This window comes from Perissodus microlepis, chromosome 1 (genome assembly GCF_051167445.1).
Source record: "Perissodus microlepis isolate ML-2025 ecotype Zambia chromosome 1, ASM5116744v1, whole genome shotgun sequence".
Lineage (NCBI taxonomy): Eukaryota > Metazoa > Chordata > Actinopteri > Cichliformes > Cichlidae > Perissodus > Perissodus microlepis.
Window position 1 is genome coordinate 38368345 of NC_140461.1, and position 23232 is coordinate 38391576.

General features: G+C 40.4%; 1 protein-coding gene across 1 annotated transcript in view; it reads right to left on the reverse strand.

Moving 5' to 3' along the window:
* Positions 1–7346, reverse strand: part of LOC146394240 (CD82 antigen-like) — a 40090-nt gene extending 32744 nt beyond the window's left edge. The window contains exon 1 of the mRNA XM_084923025.1: positions 7221–7346. The gene's annotated coding sequence lies outside the window, so the exon portion shown is untranslated. The remainder of the gene's footprint in view (positions 1–7220) is intronic.
* Positions 7347–23232: the final 15886 nt, after the last annotated feature.

A 23232-nucleotide genomic window follows, 5' to 3' on the forward strand; every position in this document is an offset into this window, starting at 1 on the left:
TTTGGGATTCTCCCGGAAAAATCGGGAGGGTTGACATGTATGGCCTAGCATAGCCTGTAACGTTATTATGACGGACACATTTTATGAGTGAACTTGACTTTAAGTGATTTACAGGTTTCTTTGAAAAATATTTTTTTTATATACAGGTTCTTCCTTTTTGCTGCCATCCTCCTCTCCTCATTGCTGGTCCTCACAGCGCAGGCTTGCCACTGCTAAAACTAAACAGAGCTCCCTGAAAGGCACAGCCAATCACATTGGCCGAATTTGTCACATGAGGACTCAAGTAGAGAACGTAATTTAACTCTTTCTGCACCGCTTGGTAAATGAGACGTTGACAGATCGTTTTTTTTCTTTCTATCGGGTTTGTTTGTCTTTACTCGAAGAGATCAAATTATTGGTGGGGAAAATTCAATAATCGCTGGATATTGGTGGGGACATGTCCCTTCCGTCCATGCCAAATCTACGCCCTTGGGTCTACCAAATCAGGCAAGACCCAACCCAGATAGGAAGAGAGTCCAGGGTCAATGTGCCGTCAGGTCAGCAGATCCGCATAAATTTCTGGCAATCTGGAGAACGCATTGTTAAACAGCAGACCCTCCAGATAACATGTCTTTTTTTCTTTTCATTCTTACCAGCTGTTCTCACAAAGAAAGTATTGGACAGGATACTTTTCTAAAAGTAGTACTGTAACTATCGTATCAAACACCATTTTAGTGAAATTATACTGGAATGAGATAATTACAGTTACGGGTTATATTCAGAAATGTGAGAAGATTGTTGCGAGTGGAGTTGGCTTATAGCACATTAGCTTATGTGCTCATGCAGGTGGATGGCAATGGAGGAGAAGGAAAAAGGAGGATGAGGCTCCATATCAGGGCTCATTATCGTCTTCTTTCTCTCTCTCTCTTTCTTTTTTTTTTGAAAAGCATGATTGGTCTGCCTATAGTTAGAGCACTGAGTCTTTGTTACCTTGTCATGCATTTTCCTTTTGTTTCTGGCCATTTGACAATACAGAAATGTTTTTATGCTTGAGTAAATTAAAGCCCCATTTTAAAAAAATCTGGGTAAAAATGTTTTTTTTTTTATTACAATCTTCCTTTGATTGGAGGCCAAAACCTGTTGGGATGGGTACCAGATATTTTTTGCATGCAGGAAAAACTCAAAACAGCAAAAAACTTTTTAAAGCATACTATAAAAGCAGTTAAAATACAGTCAGACAATTTTATTATGACTCTTACATGTCTGACAGACTAAGGAATGGAATGATATGATATGATATGATAGATTTCCTCCCTGACCTTCATGTATTTGATTGTTACCACTGCACTTCATAGGCTGGGTTCCAAAAAACTAAAAAGTTGAATCAGACTAAAGTTTTTCTACCAAGCAACATAAGCACTTGGCACCAGAAGAGCTTTAAGTTGGTCCTGATATTTGCATGTGCATATTTCAGGTGGACGCTGTGGCTTAATGTCAAACTTAGTATTACTGAGAAACTGAGGAACTGACAAGGAGACCTCTGGGCTGTAGAGTGGGGGTTAAACAGAGATCGAAGGTTTAAACCCTGTGTGTTGGCAGTCATTGTGGGGAATGTAAGGTCCCTAGCTCACCCCGACCCAGAGAAAGTTCAGAGAGTCCAGCATAATGTGCTTCACTGAAATGTGGCTGAACGATCAGATACCGGACTCTACTGTTTTGATCCCTGGCTTCTTCACGGTTCGGATGGACAGAGATACCGACGCCAGCGGCAGAAGAAAGGAGGAGGGGTGGGTGTGTTTGTGAACTGCAGGTGGTGTAACCCGAGACATATCTCTGTTAGAGTGTTTCTGCTACTGCGACGTCAAGCTACTTGCTATCAGACTTTGCTTGTATTATCTGCCCAGGGAGTTTACTTCTCCTTCCCTGCTGAAGGAGAAGTTGGAGGACATGCAGGTGGAGGCTCCACTGGTCTAGTGGATCCGCGACTACCTGACAGGCAGACCACAGTTTGTGAGACTGCAGAGCTCTGTGTCAGAGAGTCTGAACAGCAACATAGGTGCACCCCATGGAACTGTTCTGTCCCCTTTCCTCTTCACCATCTATACAGCCGACTTCAAGTACATCACAGAAACTTGTCTCCTCCAGAAATTCTCTGATGACACAGCCATAATTGGAAGTGTGGAGATGCGATGGGAAAAGGAGTACAGAGGACTGATTGATCGTTTCGTGAGATGGTGTGAGGTGAATCACCTGCAGCTGAATGTGGCCAAAACAAAGGAGCTGGTGGTGGGCTTTGGCAGAAACAGATCCCGACTCTCCCCTTTGTGCAATAGTCACATCCTACAAGTATCTGGGAGTTCAACTGGATCACAAGTGGTCTGTCAACACGGACGCTGCCTACAAAAAGGGTTCGAGCCGGCTTTAATTTCTACGAAGGCTCAGATCTTTCAATGTATTCAGCAGGCTGCTCGATATGTTTTATCAGTCTGTTGTTGCGAGCACCATCTTCTTTGCTGTGGCGTGCTGGGGTGCACGCATCAAAGCAAAGGACACAAACAGACTGAACAAACTCATCAGGAAGGCAGAATCTGTTGTTGGCATGAAGCTCACCTCCCTGGAGGTCGTGATCAGTGACAGAAAGCTGGCAAGACTGCTGGCAATCATGGACAATGACTCCCATCCCCTTCATAACATGCACGACAATCTGAAGAGCAGTTTCAGCAACAGGTTCCTTCCACCTGGCTGTCTGAGGGAACGTTACAGGAGGTCGTTCCTTCTGCTGCTGTCAGAATCTTTAATTCATGCACTTCGGTCAGTCCACACATGTGGAACACTATTAATCACACCTCAATGCACCCTGTCACTTTTGTACACCACAGTCCTTTTATGCTATGACAAGTCAATTTCCCTCTGGGATTGATAAAGTCTCTCTGATTCTCTGACAAGAAAAAGCATGCTGAAGCACTTTTTTTTTAAAAAAGACAGTGAAATACTAGGAGAATACAGTCTGGTCAGATGAGACCAAAATTGAACTCTTTGGATGCCATATTTGGGGGTTAAAAGGCTCAGCCAATCACCTGACCTGAATGCAACAGAAAATTTATTGAAAGAACTAAAGTTCAGAAATCATAAACGGGACCTTCAGGATTTGAAGACTGTGAACTATAAGTGGCCAAAATTACACCTGGGCAATGCATGCAACTGGTTTCTCCATACAGGAGTCTGTCATCGCCAACAAAGGCTTTTGTACAAAGTATTAAATACATTTCAATAAATATACGTTCTCCCTGTGTCTTTACTCATTATCATACATAATGTAATGTATGGACACCTATGGTTTGACTTCTTTGCAGGTGTGCATTGGATGGCTTTTTACCAAGTATAGGTTATAGGTTTGATTACAATTACTACCATAATGCTGTTAAATTGGGATGCAACGTCATCTAAACAGCTTTGACTGGCAGAGACGGAGAAACTTGCATATCTCTGTTGTGCAAATGCTAAGAGGAAGTCCAGCGTTTACTTTCCCCCAAAAAAACCCCAAAACAAAAACTGACTAAAGAAATCACTCTGAGGTCAAACATTGATTAAGGTCAGTGCTGTAGACGTCACCCAGTGGAAATTTGTATTTGTTTTATAGTCCGTTTTATCCTGATTTTAGTGTGTTTATTTGATTTTATTTGCATGATTTTCACTTTGATTCTGATATTTGTATTGCATGTTTTTAGTATTTTTGCATGATATTTTATATCATATCATATATCATATTGTTTTAATCCACTGTGGACTGGTTGGACAATAGACAAATTAGCAGGCACCTGTTGAGGTGTGGGTGTGCCCCGAGGTGGCCTATCCGGTCTTTAAGTCTGACTGGGCCCAAACTCCGCTTCAGTTTTAGAACAGGAACTTCTATCTTTCTTAAAATATAAACAACATTCTTCACTAACTGACTGTAAAATCAGTTCCAGTTTCTAGCTGATATCTCAGTTTGTTTCTAACACAGCTCATGTCCAGGAAAACAAAAACAAACAAACAGTTAACCCCAGTGCAGGACCATCACTGAAACGAGACTGGAAACCTCCATCATCTCATCTTTGCAGCTCTCCATTTAGTATATAAGGCTATATCTTTTTTTAACAAACAACCCACATGTCAGCTGTCAGGAGAACTGAAAAAAATGTAAGAGCAGAACTTAAGATCCTGAAGTGTGCGAGGAAAGGATCAGCTTTATTTGAGATCTGAGTGACAATCATCACATTTCAGTTTGTGATGATTCTGTTCTCTTTGTGATTACAGAAGCTACTGTCAGATTAGACCTCAGCACCACCCAGTGAGAACAGACAAATCATCCCATATGCTCCCTGTTTGTAGTAACTCCAAAATTAACTGATGAAAAAGGCACAAAGGCCATATCACATGCATACTACTACACCAACAAGCAATATCTCTACTCAAAGGAGACATCTCACAGATGCCAAACGTGCAAGTTTTGTCACCCTCAGATCAAAATTCACTGAACCAGCAGCAAAACATGACCAAAACGATGCTTCAAGCTTGAAAAACATTAGTATGAATTCTTTCATACCCGTGCTGTCTTGCTTCCAAAACTTAAATCCACCGCAATTAAAAGGCATTAACTGAATAACTCGATCTCCCACAATGCCTCAGAGCAGTTCCTTGCCAAAAAAACAAAACAAAACAATTTTATGCCCGGTTACAGAGATTTGTGTGTGGGTAATAAAAAAAAAATTCAAAAACAAGCATTGTTTGGAGGCATGTCAATAAAGTTAAATAACTTCTGCTATTCAGTATTTAAGAAACAACTCTCACAGATTGTGCCAAATGTGTTCAGTAAAACCTCTGTAACTTCGCTCTGTTTCACTTCAGCAGCATCAGTCTGTGCAAAGATAATGTCAGTATATTGATTCATGATTTTCTGGAGTTTAATGTCTACTGCAGCATATTTTCCAAAGTATTATATTCTATAAGATACAAAAAGAATTAGGCGAGGAAAAAATTTCTGTAGCTTTATTTTGATATACAGAGTTTTTAAATTGCATGTTGGTCGTGTCATTTTCAATCAGGAGCCTCAGAAAGGCTCTTGGGTTTTAGAGGTTAAACTCATGTTCACATGTTGTTACTTGTGGAGTAGAATTTGAATGAGGGAGCTAAAAATGGGTAATCCCATTATTAGCTCTAAGGCAATTCCAAAAAGGAAAAACAAGTTGTGGACTCACTATGGGTTAATGTTTGAAATATACCCCTTCTGTTATCATGCAACACCGAACACCGAAGAGGTGTAGTACTGAGTTAAACTGTGAGCCCCCCCAAGTCTTCTCATCAAATCTTTCTAGAATGTAGCCAAACTGTTGCAGAGCTCAAAGAGATGAAAACATTCTTATCTAACAGTCATTTAGACTTTTAACCTCCAGCTGTATGCAGCGCAGTCCAATTCATCCAACAAGACAGGCTTTTCTGTTCTTGGTATATGGAAAGTCACCAAAGTGAATCGTGGAGCTGGCCCTGGAGCTGAACCGATTTATTGTCTCACATTGTGAGAAAGAGATGAAGGTCCTCTGATGAGCAGGCAGCTAAAATATTGGCTGAGCATTGACGCCACCGTGGAAAAAACAAACTGACCCACATTTTCATCTATAACAGAAACATGTCCTCAAACAGACGGCCCACTCTGCTTTCAGTGAGAGTTAGAGTACACTGTGAACATTAATTTATTATTTATTAATTTGTCAGTGTCTGCTGAAGTGTGTAGCATGATTGCAAAACATCCTAAACATCGTAATATAGTAAAGATGGAGAACTTGGAGAATTAAAGTGAAAGTGCACTGAAGCTTCTGGCTACACGTTTCAGTGGTCAGTGTTTATCTGTTTTGTTTGTCCTTTAGTTTAACTCCTGCTGAGAAGGCCAAAGTCACAACATACAAGCACCTTCTTTGTAGTGAAGTGAAACAGTGTGAAAATCACAGTGAACTCTGCAACCACTGTCTGTACTTGTGCTGCTTTTCTGATCTCTGATTTCTTCATGCTTGTTCCCTTTTGCAGTGAACATGCTATTGTTTCCTTTCCTGCCCAAGCCCATTTTCAACTAATCCAGCTATATCATACTTGCATATAGCATCACCATCATCCACTATTAGACTGGACAGGACTGGACACAAGAATGTCTAAATACCCCAAATCATTCACTCCACAAACTGATATAAATGAGGTCAAATAAATGTCACGTTAGTTATGTGAGGGGATGCAAAACAAATCAATAAAAGTACAGATCCATAAACAGACAAAAGTTTGGTCTGATGAACAACGGATAACCTGTTTGCCAAACTGGTTTACATAAAAGTGAAGTACAGCATAATGCGAAAAGATGCAGTATTGGTGGCTTGTTCAGTGTAAACTTAATTATCCACAAATGGATATGATGATGTCACACATTTCTTTTGTTTGGTTAAAAAAAATTCTTTATTTTTACCAATTTGCTTAAATACACTTCTCAGTAATTACCTTGCAAAACTACTTCTATTTACCTACAATATTAATGGATCAAGCATAAAAGCTGGTGTAAAAACGTATTTATTCTTTAATTTAAAGTAGATTTATTATAAATGCAGTATCCTGTTAAGTACACTGCATGCATACTATAAAGGCAAGTTTCTTCCTCAGTTTAAACCATTAAATAGTAAGTCGTGCATTAGCGAATATTGGGAATAAATGCCTGGCCATGAAAAGATCCCAGATATTGACTGTACCTGATAAATAAAACTGCACTGCAGAGTCCAATGAGTTCATCAAGCCTGCCTTCTGTTTCTCTTTGAACCACATTTGCTCAGGCTTTAAACAGATCACTGCATTTCTGAATGACAAACTTTGCAGCAAGAAAACTTCTGACGTTTATTTTTTGTATTTTATTTTATTTCGTTTTTGTGTTGTTTACTACAAGAGACTCTAAGAGATGAGTTTCTAAGCAGTGTAAAAGGAGACTAAACTTTAGCTGTAGCGCAAAGAATGGTCCGACACACAAATCCTCTCCAGAGGCGCCATATCACCAACCCCTTCACCTCACAGCATCCACAAAGCAGCTGATATGTGGCCGATTTTGCGAACTTCCACTCGTGATCAGCTGAACTCAATCACCATAGCTGCCACAGACGCGCACAGGTAAGGAGAACAGGGCTTTAGAGAAGCCGTTTCTCTAAACGCACACAGTCGGAGCAGCGGTTACTCACGTGTTTCGGTGTAAATTGTGAAGAAGAAAAGGTTGAGCGCGACTTCTGTTAGGATCCTGTGCCCTCTGAAAGACCCGCTGCTGGGACTGAAGAAGCAGCGTGCCTCGGCAGCAACAACTGTCAGATACTGTCCCCATCATCCCCCAGGAGGAGGAGCTACGCCGCGCTGTAGCTTGTCAGTGTCGGAGCGCAGGACTCCTCTGTCACAGTAAATACTTCCATTCTTCTGTAGAAACGGCTTGTTAAACCCAATACCTTCATACTGTTACACTTATAATCCCATTTTAACACATTGCTGCCCGGTGAATTCTGCTCGAAACGTAACCGTGTGGAACAGACCTCAGCACGGTGATCTTATTTACTTACCAGTGCAAATAACAGCCGGCTGGCCGAGTCCACCCTGCCCTTTCTAAAATGGCAAATGGTGGGCAAAATGTTAATAAAACTAATAATAAAAATACATTTTGTTTATACACCTGTATTGTGTCTACTGAAGTACCAGGCTGGACGGGGACTGTTCCCGTCCTTTCACAAAGTGTACTTCTGATCACGCCTGATGATCCGGGTGACCGTGGAGAGAATTCACACTCACCGTCCGAGCAAGTAAATGTTTTCTTTGGATCATTGCTTTTGTTCATGCAGATTCATTGATTAAAAAAATGCAAAACTTTACATAATGATATCATTTCATCTGAAATAGAGCTTGTTAAACTTAGCAAATATGTTGGTCCAACAAATATTAACACATGACATCTAATGTCTCTCCTGTTACAGAACATGCTCATCTCTGTTAGCGTTTGGAGTGCTCAGTCACTTTCATGTCACTGACATTACAAAGTGTGTTATGAGAGTGTTCATAAACAAGTAATATCTGAAAAAAAGTCTGAACTATTTTGAAGAGGAATATAATTTCAAACCAATCTAAAGATTTCTTTTGTTGTTGGAAAAACAGTTCATTGTACCACTTTCAGGGTTTTTTTCTCTCACATTGAAATCTGGCAATTTTTGAATATGAATGTCTCAAAATGCCTCCTGTATGGAGAAACTAGTCACGTGCATTGCTCAGGCATGATTTTGGCCATTCTTCCACACAAACAAGCTTCAAACGCTGAAGCCACCTTCTATGAATTGTGAGCTTTAGTTCTCTCCATAGATTTTCAATTTGATTCATGTCAGGTGATTGGCCGGGTCATTCTAGCAGCTTTAATTTCTTTCCTTGAAACCAGTTGAGAGTTTCTTTGGCTGTGTTTTGTCATCATTGTGTAGCAGAAACATCCACCCTAGTTTCTTCTTCATCATCCTGCTACATTTGGTACAGATTTTTCTCAAGAATGTTTCAGTACATTTTTCTAGTAATCCTTCCTTAAATTATATGAAGCCTGCCAGTGCCATATGCTAAAAAAACAGCCCCACACCATGATGTGCCCACTTACTCTTTGCAGGGTAATTTTGGGGGGTGATATACAATGCGTTTTGACCCCCAAACATAGTGTTTATTATGGAGTCCAAAGAGTTCAATTGGTGAATACCTCATTGTTCCTCATGTATCCAAGTTTTGACTAACGAAGGACCTTCCCAGGGAGCCTGAGGAATGTGATCCCCCTGTCGTTGAAGCACACCCTCCAGTCCCCCATCTTAAAGATGGAAACCACCATCCTAGTCTGCAAATCCAGAAGCACCACCCCAGATCTCCACATGATGTTGCAGAGGCTTTATCTAGAGCAGGGGTGTCCAATTCCATGCCAGTGTCCTGCAGCTTTTAGATGTGTCCTCATCACAGCTGATTCAAATGGCTAAATGACCTCCTGAATGTGTCTTGAAGTTCTCCAGAGGCCTGTGAATGAACTAACTATTTGATTCAGGTGTGTTGACCCAGGGTGAGATCTAAAGCCTGCAGGACACTGGCCCTTGAGGCCTGGAGTTGGACACCCCTGATGTAGAGCCTTTAGGAACTCAGAGCCAACCTGGTCCACCCCAGGGGTCTGGCCACCAAGGAGTTATTTACAGATAAAGCCACTTAAAATAGCCGCCTCGTCCCTGACAGGACCATGTTGGATGCCCGGACGATTCCTGACTGATTATCAGCTGATGATCAGCGGTAATAATATCCCCGCTCATGATGTAGATGATGCAACTGTGAGTAGTAAAGCTGCTAAGTATCTATGAAAATCGGTGGTAATGTTTTGGATATCCACCAGGGGGAGCAGTGTGGCAGCACATTCATTTACAGGCTTCCTACACAGTAATACAACAGAATCATGTTTATAATAACAATAACTATAAAATACTGATATAGATATTTACTTGCACCAAATAAAATAGATAGAAGACATAAAGTGATGCTTGCAATCTATAACTTAAAGCATAAAATGATTATTTAACTGCACCACTAATGTTCTTATATGAAATGTAAAAATGAAATTTAAACGTGAATTAATTAATGGCTGGATCATGCAATACCAAAGGTTTTTGGTTGTTTGTTTGGTTGTGTTTAGCCTGTCCTGTTCGGCATTGTAGCAATCAGAATTGTTCAATTCAATTCAGTTCAATTCAGTTCTATTTATGCAGCACCAAATCACAAAAACTATTGCCTCAAGGTGCTTTGTATTGTAAGGTAGACCCTATATACGGTGGCCCTGAGAGGCCAAATGGACTGCAACTTAAGAAAACACCAGCAATAAGAAAAATGCTGCAAAAGCACACAAAACACAACGGAAATAGGAAAAACAAAAACTGAAACAGGAAAAAACTGATTTCCAAAAGCACAAGGGAAGTGTTTCTGGGAAGACAATAACCCGGCGGACCAGTTGCAGGAACCAAAATATGCTAAGAATTGCACTGGGAGACACTTACAAGAAGTGGAGGATCTATCGCTTTTGTGAGGAAAGAAAATATGAGAGGTAAGTGTGTTAGCCTAACTATTAGCCTGAAAATCCATCATCAGTATTATATGAATCATGAGATCAAAACACACTTACCCAGCATGTTTTTGTAGACATGGTCTACAGTTTGCAAACTGGTCCGTCGAGAGGCATGGAGGAGACCTGGGCCCCAGACACCCTGAGGCCCGCCAGAGAATGAGATGTCTAAGAGAGGTGGAGTCGAAGACCCGACCTGACACATGGACATAGACAAACAGGCACACACAGAAACAATTATGGATTTCCACCCTCATGCACACATATACATATACTCACACACTCGCCCAACATGGAGACACAGGTACACCTGCAGCAGCAGGGAAGCCCACCAGTCCAGACCCCGACCAGGTGGTCAGCTCCTCCTCCAGGCCCTCTGCGAACAGAGAAAAGGTTGTGAGATGACTCCATGCCTCCCTCCGCCTGCACATATGTGGAAAATGGAAATATAATCTATCCACTTTTATCTTCTTCAATGCCAGGTGCCAACACAGTGCAGACCAGCTACCTGAACGCTACTTTCAAAGAGTTTGGAATGAAAATTATAACGGAAATTAGTTTCAACTGTGACAAACAGACTTTTAAAAAATAAAAAATATCCATTAAGTTAATCATGAATAGTGATAATATTTTGCATATAGCCACTCAGTGCACACACGCTGATCAGGGGGCTCGAGGGTTATGGTGAGATCAGAGCCAGTTTGAAGAGAACAATGCTTCTCCACAGACCACAGCATATACAATAGTGTAGAACATGAGCTGCGTCCATCTGCCTGTAAATGGTGTCATTCTGTAGCTGAGACACACAATCATGACAGTTGCTTGCTCGCTTCAACGTCAAGCTGTACGAGTCACTTGTGGATCTGTAGGCTTCGCTTGGTTCATGGCAAAGCGTGACATTAAAAACTGGTGACAATCTCTGAGCTCTAAAGCTGAGGACTGACCTCAGAATCGCAGCTGGGACCTCTTCACTCATCGGGTTTCAAAGAGGCTTCATTGATTCTTTCATACATAAGATGTTAAGAGACAAAACTTGAATTTGGATTCTTGAATCTACAAAATGTACTAGGTATCTTGTTTTAACACTCTGAGGCTAAAGATATACAATGATACATGAAACTTCTGGAAGATTTCCATTGGACATTTATAGAACATCTTTAAGTCATACACATTGTGACTGCAAAATAAACACTTTTAGCAGCTTGTTTAATTCTATCCATTTACTTTGGTCAGACAGGTATATGATTTCAGTGACAAACTCCTTATTTCATGCCAAGTCCTTTACGCAATGCAACAAAATCTTAGGTAGTGACAGTAAACAAGTGAGTTTTCAGTAAGGTTCATGATTTACTTTGGGTTTATGAGGTTATTTATTTTCCAGTTATTCAGTGTTTCATCCTTGTATTTATTGTTGATCTTAGTTTCCTATCTAGCCTTTAGCTTTCTGTTATCATTCCTCCCTGTGTTCCCCGTCCGCTTGCGTCTAGTTTCCTGCGTTAGTTCTTTGTACCTCCCTGTGATTTCAGTTTCCTCAGTCATGTCTCAGTGTCTCTCGCCCTCTCACTCTCCGTGTCCCTCTTTGTCTGTGTCATCCTTTGACAAAGGTCTGTCATGTGCTCCCATATCTGTTTATCCCCTGTCCTAATGTCAAGCTTACGTGTCTTTGTACCCTCTTTATTTTGAGGGTACCTCATCTCATGTGTGTTATGTTCAGTTTTGTTCCAGCTGTGTTTCCACCTGTTGCCCATCCTCTCGTTATCATGTGTATTTAAGTCCTCGGTCTTCCTCTGTTCCAGGTAATGTCATTTAATCCTGCATTTGGGGTCCTAACCCTGCCTGCCACACAGCAAACCCATAATCCTTACACATATACATGTATTCTTTTTGTATCTTTATTTTGAACATGTTAGCATAACAACAACAGAGAAAAAAGAGACAAAGCAAAACAAAAGGAAAGCAAAACCCCAATTTAATGTTCTTTCTTTAAGACCAACTTAAATGTTCAAAAAAGGAGTCGGAGGAAGCATATGCTTATTTTACCCCATTTTCACTATTTAGTAACTAATAGTCAACATTTTTTCTTCCTGTTTATGCCCTATCCATCATACATTCTTCCTTACAATTCGTTACATGTATTTGCTTTTATAACTCCAGTAACACATCAAAATATATACAAATTTACAGATATATAAATTTGTATAAATAATTATGCATATATAAAAAAACAATCTGTTCCACAGCTTCACTCCACACACACACAGGTGCAAAAACTTCAAAGTCAAAGTAAACTTTATTGTCATCTCTGCTATATACAGTATAGAGAAAGAAACTAACAAGAAAACGTGTTTTACAAATACAGGATTGTTTTAAATTGCATCCCCGTTCCCTTTTGGAAAAACCATTTTAGAATATTGTCCGGAAGTAGATTATTTATTACTTTAAACATTCTCTAGGCAGTGAGAAAATGAACCAGATCTGTGAATTTTAATTAAGTAGATAAAATGTTTACCACATGAATTTTGCACAACATGGCAAACACATTGCCTGCAGCCCTTTTTAAATCTACTGGTTGTGCATGCTGGTAGTGAAGTTCATCTAACTGGAAGGTTGTCGATTTAATCCCCGGCTGCCCCAGTGCTTGTATGAATGTGGGTGATCATGAGGTATGTTGTATAAAGCACTTTGAGTGTGCATGTTAAAAAAATAAAAATAACATTCACTGCATGCCTACTCCATTCAACCCGATAGATTGATTCTAATCAGTGTACAAGACCAGGATTGTTTGGAATGGTTTAGAATAAAAACTGCAGCCACAGGTAAACTCCATGTCAGATTCCAAAAAAGATCGGCGAAAAGGATCATGGAGCGTAGGGACCACGTTAAGAAAAAAACAAACAAACATTATAATAATTGTCAATATTGTTTTTCCTTCAGTTCTATGGAACAAGTTTTATTTTGGGTTATTATTGCTGCCACATGTATGTGTTCTTTGTATATTATTTCTGCAGATGTTTATATATATTCTACTTATATAGTCTACAATAATACATCATCTTTTATCTGCTTTTTGATCTGCTGTTGAGATGGTCAGCGGTGTGAAGTTCCTGGGTGTGCACATATCAGATGAACCTGAACATTACCACCATCATGAAGAAAGCCAAACAACATCTTCACTTTCTTAGGAAGCTGAATGAGACTCCCTTCTCCCATCATTTTATCAGGGAACCACTGAGAGTGTCCTCTGCTGCTACATCACTATCTGGTACGGGAACTGCACTTTCGCTGAAAAGAAGTCTCTGCAGCAGATAGCGAGGACAGCAGAGAGGATCATTGGAGGCCCTCTCCCACTCATCTCCCAACTCTAAGACAAACACATCATCCGACGTGCAAACAGCATAGTGAAGGACGCTTTCCACCCCTCACATGCACTGTTCTCCCTCCTTCCATCTGGCAGATGGTTTCGCAGCATCAAAACCGTGACGGCCAGACACTACAAGAGCTTTTTCTCCCAAGCAGTCAGAACCCTCAACTCACTACCAAAGGACTGATAAACACAAACACTTTTACAAACATCTTACAGCACTCACCAAAAGACTCAAACAACAAAAACTTCCACAAATCCACAACAAACTGGACCTTTTAACAGTATGTTTATTTGCACACCTCAGTCACATCATGCCCTAACACATCTGCATTATACGATATTTGCACATTTTGCACCTTGCACATGTCTTCCTCCCGTCTTGTCTACAATGTCCTGACCATAACTTGAACCTGGCATTCAATACCTACAGCACAGTCATCTCACTTTACTGTAATTGTACATGACCACTTTGTATTATATCTGTCCTGTCTTTGTTTATTGTACATAGATATAGTTAGTAATAGTACCTTTTTATCGCTTAATTTTACCCAAATTTAGCGAGTTATTATTTATTTGTAATTTCTAGTTTTAAATCTCATGGAGATGTTTTTTATGTTCTTATAAATGCACCATAGGGGGCTTGGGGTGAAACAGCATTTTGGTATGCTGTATACTGTGCATATTGTTGTATTGACAATATAGACCTTGAATCTTGAATCTTTATGAGGATGCGCTGTGTGTTTCACCTGCCCTGCTAGACCCACTTAGTAAAAATCATCCCGTTTAAGGCGCTGATATCTTTTCATAATGTGACTTAAGACAGTTATATGGTATGATTTTCCTCACCCAAGAAAGGGAATATTTAATAAATCAGCCTACTCTTCAGTTTATTAGAAACATGCAACTTGTGAGTTTTCTTTTTATCCAAAATAATGTAGTGGTGCAGATATATTAAAATAATATCCGTCATTCATATACAATATAGCCATATATACACTGTATACATGTTTCAGCAGCTAGTGTGAGCTGCTAAATGACAGGCAGAATTGGAAACCACCAGTGTTGGAAATTACCATTTAACAATACAAAACTATAGGCTACAGTCACACACACCAACACAAACCACTATCCTAATGAGGAGACACGTGTTATCTTTCTCTCAGCATTGACGTATAGCCACTGTTATGTTCCCACCCCCACATGGTGCGGGCTAAGGCAGTTAGGAGACAGCAGAACATGACAACCAAAATTAATGAAAGAGAGCAGGTTTAAAAATCAGGCAGTGTTTATTTATCATTTTTCATGCCTTAACAATAATACACTTACAAGAAAAAGGTGGGGGAGGAGGACCAGGGGCTTGAGTCAAATCAAAGAAATGAACAAAACAAAAGAGGCCTAGGGCTTCCCTAAAAGCTAAATCAACCAATACTCAAAACTAAAGGCTTGTCTAAGCTGCTCTACAAAAAGGTCAGTCAAAACCATACAAAAGTGGCATCAACCACATAACCTAGTGTTTCTAACAATTGTTGCTCTGTTGCATGTGTACCAGGTACCCCAAACTTACCTGTCCAGCCTCCAACCACAAACACTATTTGCACACAGAACCTACCAAACAGAGGTCAGAGAGACTCAGAAGCAGCCCCAGGGAGCTGCCCTTTTGCAACCATTCCTGGTTAATGATTGGCCTACTGTGCCCAGATCAGCCAATAGACACGTGGCAATTAACTTTGAATGGGCCAATAGGTCGAGGCTTTACACCTGAAAGACAAGAGCAACAGAAAAACAGCAGTGCCACTCATTGTGGCATGTAACACCACAAAGCCAACAACACAAAACAAAGATGAAAACCAGCACAAAGAAACTTTGTGTGATCTCAACAGTGACAAGAGTGAAATATGAAAGAACTAAAACTCACAGTTTACAGAAGGTGCCTTCAGGATTTGAAGACTGCATTAAAAGGCTCAGGTTTGAGCAATGCATGCAACTAGTTTTTCCGTACAGGAGTCTTGAAGCTGTCGTCACCAACAAAGGCTTCTGTACAAAGTAATAAATATATTTTACGGTGTTCAATATTGTTCCTTGTGTCATTTCTCATAATGACACATAATTTATGGACACCTATGGTTTCAGTTCTTTGCATGTGTGGATTGGATGGGTTGCTACTGACATCTGGTGAGAGTTTCATGTTAGTAGCACCTTTAGAAATATATTTAGTTACAAAATTGGTGATGTGTTTAATACTTATTTTACCTGCTGTATGGTTCATATTTGACATTTAGCTCTGTTAGAGCACATTTATGAATAACAACCCCATTCATTTTTGTGATAGATTGTATTAAAAAAAACAAAAAACAAAACTAGGTCATGACCAAGATATGGGTGGAAATAAGCATGGTTATACTGAAGAAGAAGAAAAAAAACATTACATGAATGTTACATTATTGTGTACTGGTATTATAGTTGTTCACCTAAGGGATTTCTCAGGGTCAAATGTAAGCACTTTTTAAAGCACTTTCAAGGTCCATTATCAAGCTTTTCCAGCACACTACCAAAAAAGAATGCATGTTTCACTTTGCATCACCTCAGTAAGACCATGTAAAAATTAAAACAAATCGTCTTAGGTTGACTTAAATGTTCTTTGTTCCTCTTTTGTTAAAACAGAGAAAAATGCACCACACAAAAATACTGAAAAATGGTTGCCTTATATGCATATAGTGTACAAACTCAAAAAACACATTTCTCTCAAAAATGCAGATGTGCAAATGTGAACAAATCAACTTGTTAGAGATGCTCATCTCCACTTGGAAAAAACAACCACACAAAACAAGAAATCTGCACAAATTAATAAGTCTGCTCATCAGATATTGATGCTTCTTTCCTACGTGACACAAAAACAGGAGACAGATGTTTGTTACTTTAACTAGTTAAGCACCCACACCACCAAAAATGGGGGAAAAGGGAGGAGATCACATTTAATCGGTTATAACACGAGGTCAGAAATATAAGTGCAGACATGAGTAGTGTCCACAGAAGCCTCTGAATCTCAGCTGTAAACCATTTCTACAAACACCAAACAGTTAAAAGAGCAGTTACGTCACCATGAATCTGTGGACAGGTAATATCCATATTTTGATTTATGATTTTCTGGAGTTAAATGTGAACCGAAACATATTTTCAAAGGTGTTATATGCTATAAAATAGGTTTAAATAAATTAGAAAAATGTATTTTTTTATTTCCCTCACCTATGTTTGAGTCGCAGTAACTTTGACATAGTAACATCTGCAGTAATATTTACCCCTCTGATGACAGCTCACAAGCGTTAGCTTTATTTTGATACCAAGACTGTTTACACAGAGTTTGTAATTGCAGAGAAATACTCCATTTATTTTGGCCTCTTCATTTTCAAGCAGGAAGCTCAGAAAACCCCTGGGGGCCTAACAGGTTAAAGTTCATTCCCAATAAAACTAACTGTGAGATGTTTGACTACATTGCTGTCTGTATTATTGTTACAGTCCTAAATGATCAGCTTTAAAGTGTTTGTGCTAATAACACCATGTACAGTAAGACAGGCATGGAGAACAGCACTGACTGGGAGGCTTTGAACAGATGACACACTCAGTTCAATTCAACATATAAGACTTTAAGAACGCACAAACATCGACCTAAAATCTATTTATTCAGTCCATCACCTGTCATATAATCATGTAAAATAATAATGTATTGTTCATCTCCCTTAAATAAACAGGCAGCCTTAAAGTATGAAATATTCATCATTAAAGCACTAAAATGTGTCTGTTGTCTCAGTGGCTGATGGTGTCCCACAGGCATCAATGTGAGCTTAAAGCCATTTTTAATTTTTAAATTGTTTAATGTGTAGGTGCTCACGATAAACATGTTTTGAATGAAAGCCAGGGAACTTCAGTAGCACAAAAAATGTCTTCTTTGTGCCCACATGGATCAGTCCCTCTTTTTACCAGTTTTTCTAGTTAAGTGTCGGACTAACGATTAAAGCTTTCACTTGAGTGAAGTAACTAATATTACTGCTACTGCTAAGTAATGTTAGTTTAAAGCATACTGCATAAATCACCATACCATAACTAACTGCTGTACTAGCACTGCCATGTGCATTTCAATCATTTCTCCAGCAAGTTTGATAGCTAGCAAAATAATAATAATAGTTTTAAACATTAGCCTGTGTTATGTACACATACTCGAAATGATTTAGTAGGACTCACCTGTCATGTGACTCAAATCCCGCCAGTGTCGTTTTCCATCAAACACTCATTAAAACAGCAACGTCAAGTTAGCGCACTCATCCCCGACTGTCCGGGGGGAGGGGCGGGGTCACACATTGAAACAGACTGACATGCGTGCGAGGCAGCCCAGGCGGAGAAATTTAGCTTTTACACTTTGCGACTCATTTTATTTCTCTATCTGATAAGAAAACTATTCGGTCAGATAGTTGTTTGTGGTGAATGAAATATGGTTTCAAGCACGTTTAAGCACCACATCTGAAATTCAAGCATTTTCAAGGACTTCAAGAACCTGTACGAACCCTGTGTACTCTGGTTTCTTACGTTCTTCTTTCGTTCTTGCTTATTTTCCTCTAGTTTTTCCTTCTTCTTTCTTTCTGTGTCAAGCATGTATGTCTTGGGAACTAGCTAACACTGACACCTGGACTGTCTTACATTGATAGTCTCTCCTCCTGTGTGCATTGTGTTCGGTTTTGCTTCCCATGTCTCATTAGTGCACAATTAGTTTCAGCTGTGTTCCCACCTCTGTCCTGTTCCCTCATTATCCTCTGTGTTTATATTCTCTCAGTCTTCCTTTGACCTCTTTTGCAATATCCGTCTAGGCCAGGGGTAGGCAACTCCAGGCCTCGAGTGCCGATGTCCTGCAGGTTTTAGATCTCACCCTGGGTCAACACACCTGAATCAAATGATTAGTTCATTACCAAGCCTCTGGAGAACTGAAGACATGTTGAGGAGGTCATTTAACAATTTGAATCAGCTGTGTTGGATCAAGGACACATCTAAAACCTGCAGGACACCAGCACTCAAGGCCTGGAGTTGCCTACCCCTCGTCTAGGCTGTGGAACCTCATGTGATCCTTTGTTTGAACTGAAGGGAAGTCTGAAGTTGAAATCATAATAAATCACATTTTTCTTTTGGTATTATTGAAAAGGGTCCCACAGATGTGAACATCATATAATGGTTAACAGAGACAGGCAGTAACGCTTACCCGATTACTTTTTTCAAGTAACAAGTAAAGTAATAATAAACTTTATTTATAAAGCACACTTAAAACCAAGGGTATACCAAGGTGCTTAACAAGTAACATAGAGAATAGAAGGAAGATAATAGAAATAGGATCAAAGCAAGTATTAAGTATGCAGGCAGATAGCTGTCACTGATACATAGGAAAGCAACAGGTACAGAGCAAACAAGAAATTAAATGAGCATAAAAGTGCATAATATAAAATCATAAAAGAAATATTAACTAGAGGGAAAGGCGAGATTGAATAAGTGGGTTTTTAGTCGTGATTTGAACAGTGCAATGGAATCAGATGCGCGGAGGTCGAGAGGAAGGGTATTCCACAGTCCCGGGGCAGCCAGAGCAAACGCACGGTCACCCCGGGACTTCAGCCGAGATCTGGGTTGGGTCAGAAGTAGTTGAGTGGTAGATCTGAGTGTTCTAGCAGGAGTATGTGGTTTGAGAAGTTCACTAAGATAACTTGGCGCTAATTTATTAGTAGTTTTGAATGTAAGGAGTAATATTTTAAATTGAATACGGTACTTTATGGGCAGCCAATGCAAGCTAGCTAGAACAGGAGTAATAGGGCAAAATTTCCTGGTACCAGTCAAGAGGCGGGCTACTGCATTTTGGACTGTTTGCAGTCTAAGAAGAAGAGAAGAGGGAAGACCGTAGTACAAGGAATTACAATAATCCAACCTGGAGGTCACAAAAGCGTGAATAAGCTTCTCCAGGTCCTCATGCAGAACATAATGCCTAGCCTTAGAGATAAGGCGCAGTTGGTGGAAGCTAGATCTCACTACAGCAGACACTTGCTTATCGAGTTTGAGCGAGCTATCCAGCAGTACACCCAAGTTACTGACATAGTCACAGGAAGAGCTAGCAAAGGAACCCAGGGCAGCACAGAGTTGGGCACGAGGGATTTTACTGTTGAACACCACAGTCTCAGTCTTCTTATCATTTAAAACGAGGGAAATACTCAGGAACCATTCTTTGACCTCCTGCATGCATGAAAGTAGTGCAGGGACACAGCAAGGTCGTCAGTAAGTTCAAAATAGATCTGTATGTCATCGGCGTAACAGTGGAAGCCGATATTGTATTTTTCAAAGATTGCGCCTAGAGGGAGCAAATACAATGAGAAGAGAATAGGGCCTAAAACTGATCCTTGAGGCACACCACAACAGACCGGAGGAAGAGGAGAAGGTGCCTAAGTTAACTGATAAGGATCTATCAGCGAGATATGATTTAAACCAGTCGAGGGCAGTGCCTCTAATACCCACAGTGTGCTCAGGTCTTAGTAATAAAATGTTATGGTCCACCATATCAAAGGCCGAAGAGAGGTCCAGTAAAACTAGGACCATAGAGCGTCCAGTATCAGTGATTACAAGAATATCATTAAGAACTCTAACCAACGCTGTTTCAGTGCTATGCAATGGCTTAAAGGCAGATTGAATTTTCTCAGCAATATTGTTCGTGTCCAAGTACGCCTGGAGCTGGGAGAGAACTACTCTTACCAGGATCTTGGACAAGAACGAAAGCTTAGAGATCGGTCTGTAGTTTGAAAGGTCATAACAGTCAGTGTTTCTTTTTTTTAAGAATCGGGTGGACTACAGCATGCTTAAAGGCCAAAGGAACACAGCCTGAGAGCAAGGAAAAGTTCATAAGAAATAGGATACTAGGTCCAATTACATCAAGACAGTCCTTAGCTATGCGAGATGGAAGAATGTCAAGCACAGTATTGGTGTTATTCATTTGAACAACTAGCCGCTTAAGAGTCAAAAGTGACACAGGCTCAAATTGATGGAAAACAGGGGATATAAAACAGGGGGAAGGGAGGACTTAAGAGATGTGATCTTATCTAAAAAGTGAATTTGAAATTGCTCACAAAGAGCCTGAGAATAAATTAAAGGCATGTCCGGGGAAGGGTTAACCACAGAGTTAAAAATTTTAAATAAGGTGCGGGGGTTATGGTCATTGGCCAGGATGATTTTGGACAAGAAGGACGCTTTGGCCGTTTTAGCAGCACTTTGGAATTTTAAGCGGCTAGTCCGTAGCATGTCATGAGAAACCTGAATGTAACTGTCCCTGAGACAGTTAAAATAAAGTTGGTTATTTCATGTTTCTGTGACAGATTCATGCTTAATTTAGTTCATTTATTTACAAGATAAGATGATAAAAGTGTAACATTAATTAAAAAAAAACATGTATAAAATATGTGATTACAAAATATGGGTTCGTTAAATATGTAAAGTGCTGTAATGTTTGTATGAGGTAGAGTTTGTAATTGTCACATGACCAGAGTTTGGTTGAGAGCACAACCATGGCATTGTGGAGCTAGCATGGATACATGGCTACAGATGCATCTACAGCCTCAACGTTAATGTTATTCTGCATGTGGTCCAAGAGGCGCACACGGTATGGTTTCATGTATATTGTTTGTATAATGTTGCATACGTGTTCTACACTGGTAATGAGAGGACATTTTTGTGATATCCATTATTGTGCATTTTTTCTGTTCTGCTTGCACAAGACTGTTTATGGACACTGATATGAGAGACTGATAAGCTCAAAACATTTATGTTGTAAACTTTGTGTTTCTTCAGTTTTCACGGTGTCTGAAGACAATAAGAGTGAGAGAGACAGAAAAATAAATTTCCGAAGACATCAGTATGATGCGTGGCCATTCTTTGTTGGACCCCTGTAGTTACACTGAAGTTTATCTTTTTTCCACCTTCTCTCAGCGCGCCGACACACGCGACGTAAAGCGCACGTAGTGTCATTAAGCCAACACTGAGAGTAGGTTCTAGGGCGCTTCATCTTAATGGGGGCAACAGTATCAAGGATTGAAGAAAATAGCGATAACAAGGTATTAGCACAGTCATCAACCGAGCGAAAAGAACAACAGTCGAGAGTGACAGATGCAGAATCCAAGAAAGACAGAGAAGTTTGACATCGCTTCAGCATTAATTACACGTAGCGGGCGAAGGGGAGCCGCAGGATGTAGTTCATTAGTGCATAAGCCAGTATCAAATATAACTGGGAAATGATCCGAGATCCCAGCGTCACTTATATCCTTGATACAAATGTCCAGACCATATGAGAAAACCAAGTCCAAAGTATGTCCTTTAACATGCGTTGGGTCATTAACCCACTGAGCCAGGTTAAAAGAGTCCGTTAAAGCAAGGAAGTCTTTAGCAAATGGGTCATCCTTACAGCAAGTGTGTATGTTAAAATCACCGACAATGAGAACACAACCATACTTAAAAAGAACGGAGCCTAGGAGATCAGCAAAGTCCGTGATAAAATATTTGCTATATTTAGGTGGTCGATAAACCACCACGCAGAGTGTGGTCGTGGATGCAGTCATCTCCAATAATTGGACTTCAAAGCTAGAGTAGGTAGGTGAGGGTAGCTGCCGAACTGCATAAGAATTTTTAAAGACCGAGGCTACGCCGCCACCCCTACCAGTAAGCCTTGGTGGGCTAAAAGCGACACAGTCCGATGGAAGAAGTTCGGTAAAAGGGATAAACTCACCAGGACGAATCCAGGTTTCAGTCAGGAATAAAGCATCAATCCCATTAGTGGAGAGGAAATCATTTAAGAGAAAGGTCTTATTGACCAGCGACCTGACATTAAGCAATGCCATCCGTATCCTAGGGGCTAAGTCGCCACGGGTGGTGTGTCGTAAGACACTTAGGTTGCTTCGGCAAACGCCGCGTCGGAGCGATGTTATCCAAACCCGAGCAGGAAAACATGCCACAGGAATGGCAGGGTAGACTTCGTGGTTGGCTGAGCAGATCCAACGGTGGGTGAGCAACTTAGCATCAGAGCGCTCCTGGGAAGGAGGGAAAGAAGATAAAATATCCAGGCTGGCATGTGGGTAGCCTGTGGCTCTGGCTTTAAAGTAGACCCTGAGGCGAACGCGACGGCCGCTCCTTCTACCGCATTTCCTATAGCGTTTCTTGTGTAGATTCGGAATAGGTAGGTGGAGGAAGCCGGTCGGAGGGTCCGGTCGGGGCGCGGTGGTGTGGTGGCATCACCCAGGTTCCAGTCTTAGATTTAAAAGTGTTTGCCTGTCGTATGTAATCATTGCACAGCCATTAGATGAGCATACAACTAAAAGGATAAAAAAATTACAATGCCAAGGTCCATAAAGAGCGTAGAGAGGGTAAAAAGCAGCGAAGCAGATATAGCTGAGGATGGCAAGCCACGTACACCGGCGCCATCTTGGAATTAATATTGCAAAAAAAGTACTTCGATTACTGTTACTTTCCCATAAGCACGCTGCGTTACTGCATTACTAAACTGTGATTTTGTTTGTGAGAGTGTCTCATGACTAGGGATGGGTATCGTTTAGGTTTTATCCGATACCGGTGCCAAACCGGTACTTTTGAAACGGTGCCGGTGCTTAAACGGTGCTCAAACCGGTGCTTAAAGAATGGAGAACACAAAATTGGTCCAAAAACCTCTCATGTT